This window comes from Amblyraja radiata, chromosome 37, assembly GCF_010909765.2.
Source record: "Amblyraja radiata isolate CabotCenter1 chromosome 37, sAmbRad1.1.pri, whole genome shotgun sequence".
Lineage (NCBI taxonomy): Eukaryota > Metazoa > Chordata > Chondrichthyes > Rajiformes > Rajidae > Amblyraja > Amblyraja radiata.
In genome coordinates this window covers 18,195,096-18,198,321 of record NC_045992.1, presented here as the reverse complement: position 1 = coordinate 18,198,321, position 3,226 = coordinate 18,195,096, and the positions used below count along the sequence as shown (strand labels likewise).

Below are 3,226 nucleotides of genomic sequence, written 5' to 3'. Positions count from 1 at the left end.
CTCCCTGTCGGGGAATTGAACCCCGGTCTCCCGCGTGACAGGCGGGGATACTAACCACTATACTAACGAGGAACCACCATACGTTTTTAATTGTGAAGCAGCATAATATATGTAGGTGGAAGGGGAGGGCGAAGGAAAAGGAGAAGGAGAAGTGGGTGCGAGTCGAAGAGGAAAGTGGGGAAAAGTGTTGATTGTGGGTTAGTTACATAACGCTGCAGAATTTCATGTTAATAGCCTTAGCATTTCTTTGACCAAAAACCTGTAACTTTCAGACATTCATTTCTCCATGTTTGACTTGTGTGCTCTCGGCTTCTTCCGCGATCCGGTCACTTATTCAAGTACATGCTCGTGTTGAATTATTTAATAAAGAGGCGCTTTCATTTTCTAAACGCATGTGACCGGAACTGCGAGTCGTATTCTGTATTTGCTGTCACAAGCAGCAGCGGGACTGTGCTCGAGTCACAGAGTCACACTGCACTGGAGACGGTTCCGTTCCCCACTCGCCGATGGAATAGCGTGGCCTGCCTTCTGTATGGTTTACACCGAGTGCCGAAGATAGACACAAAAAGCTGGAGTAACTCAGCGAGAGTAACTCTGGAGAGAAGGAATGGGTGACTGAATGGGGAAGCTGAAGGAACGTCGCCCATTCCTTCTCTCCAGAGATACTGCCTATCCCACTGAGTTATTGCAGCTTTTTGTGTCTATCTTCGGTTTAAACCAGCGTCTATAGTTCTTCCTTACACCCAGTGCCGTCAGCTACCTGTCTATTTCACCGTGGACTCTCTCTCCTCACTCTCCCTCCACTCCGACATAGACTTCCTTCCGAACAAAAACCCTTCGGCCCACTATTTCCATGCCGACCAGATATTGCACGCCCACTCGCATCCTATTTCCCGTCACCTGCCCCGCAGACTACTACCCTTCGGTGATTATCAGAGATATCCCCCTTGGTCTACCCATTCCCGCTCCCCCACTCTCTCTGCTACTGAACATCAACGTGTTTATCTCTGTATCAAAGTTGCAATGAAGAACACAGGAGCTGAACCATTGGCTCCGCCATTTCCTGTTCTACACCATGGGGAGATGTTATGAGGAGAAAGCAGGAGAATGGGGTTAGGAGGGAGAGATAGATCAGCCGTGATTGAATGGCGGAGTAGGCTTGATGGTCGAATGGCCTGATTCTACTCCTATCACTTATGACCAGAACGCAGCTTCATGCAGCAGAGAATATTATGAATTAATTGGTCAACGGCCGAGCACAACGAGGACCATGACGTCACCCACGGATTCTCCAATAAAACTCATAAAATGATGCAATGAAGCGAAGCGTTTGTTGAAATAGGAATTTCCCTAGAATGAAACGAAATATGTGTTGTGCACGCGTGTGAACGGGCGGTATTTTCTCAAAAGTATCCATTGATAGAGGATAGTTTCGATCCTTCGACCTCTAGGTTAAGGGACAGCACGCTTCCGCTGCGCCACTTTGCTCTGACAGAAACATTGTTAGCGTGTGTGCACCTTTTTGCAAGCTTTGCTTCATTTTCTTGCGTACCCACTTGAATCAGCAGGAAATGCAACGCCTGAAAGTTCGTTCAAACATTGTCTGTTTGAATGACAATAAAAGACATTCTATTTTATTCTATTTTCCATTTTTTATCCATCTTACTTTCTTTATTTCTTACTCTCTGCCCCATCCGGTTGTTATGACTGTGCTGCCTGTCCCGTTCGGATACACCGTTCCAGAGGTTTTCACAATGAATTTTAAATTATTTAAATTATCCCGACCCAGCAGCCCTGTTGCTGAATATTCTGTTTATCTTGCTCTGAGTCTCTCCCACATTCATTCGGGCCGATCTTCCGATCACACTTCAATGTAAAAGCAGCGGGTACCGACTAAGCTGCAGCCGAGGATTCACCCACACCCGGCTGTTTATTTTGTCCAATCCCCAGATCCCATTAATTTCCCAACCCCGTCAATGCGATTAACTGAATATCAGATTCCTTCAGTGTTGAAGGGCCAGCAGATCACGTTGACTCTTTGCGGAACTTATCCGGTGCCTTCACAAGTTCATTTCAAGCGCAACACATCCGTCTACCGGGTTTGACACTTGGCGACCTAACGGCTGCTGTAAACTCCGGCGCAACAAGGCCGGAGCAGGTAGTGACAATGTGCAGCAGCGGAGTACCGCAGGACCCAGGGAATCTGCCGGCTAAAGAGTGACGGCCATCAGCAAAACTGTTCTCCCGGCTGAGACTCGCCCTTTATACCCCCGGAGATAGACACAAAATGAATTGAATTGAATGAATTGAATACATTTTAATAGACAGGTGTGTATACATACAAAGAATTCGCCTTGTTGCTTTGTTCGCTAGTAACAACACGATATACAGAAGACAATTAAGAATAAAAGCTGGAGTAACTCAGCAGGACAGGCTGCATCTCTGGAGAGAAGGAATGGGTGACGTTTCGGGTCGAGTCTCTTGTTCAGCTTGATGCCAGGGGAGAGGGAGATTGGCACAACAAAGTGGAGTAACTCAGTGGGACAGACAGCGTCTCTGGAGAGGAATGGGTGACGGATACAGTAGAACAAGTGAACCTCTGCCGCACCTGAAAAGACTGTCGGGGTCCTTGGACGGAATCGAGGTGGGGATGGGTGGGTCGTGGGGGAGGGGGGGGGGGCATTGGGATAGGTGTTGCATCTCCTGTAACTGGGAAGGGGGAGATTTGAGTGGGAAGCGTCGAGTTAACCAGGAAGTTGCGGAGAGAACGTTCTCTGCAGAAAGGGATGGAGATGGTACCATGGATGTTGTGCATGGAACGGCCTCTGCGGAAAGCGGAAAGGGCTGGAGATGATTCTTTAGACTGCAAATCGGTGGGGAGGAGGGGACGTGTCCCATACTCGGATGGGTGAGATTTACTTATTCAAGGAACGTGAGTTTTCCTCTTCTCTCATAGAGGAGAGCCTCACCCGCAATGTCCCGTAGGTCTGCTCTTGCTTTCTGTTCGCCCAGTCGCAACAAGGACAGTTCCCCTGATCCTCACTTGTCACCCCACCAGACTCGCATCCCACATATTATCCTCTGACATTTCCGTCACCTCCTGAGGGATGCCACCACTAATCACATCTTCACATCTCCACCCCTTTCCGCCTTCCCCAGGGACTGCTCCCTCCACAATTCACGCATCTCCTATGATTGTCTCGGAGAGGGGATGGTGGCGCGGGCC

General features: G+C 48.8%; 1 non-coding gene across 1 annotated transcript; it reads right to left on the bottom strand.

Annotated features, from left to right (window-relative positions):
- On the bottom strand, nt 1-72 carry trnad-guc. Its single transcript has one exon. It is a non-coding gene; the product is annotated as a tRNA-Asp (tRNA).
- Between the last annotated feature and the right edge of the window lie 3,154 nt (nt 73-3,226).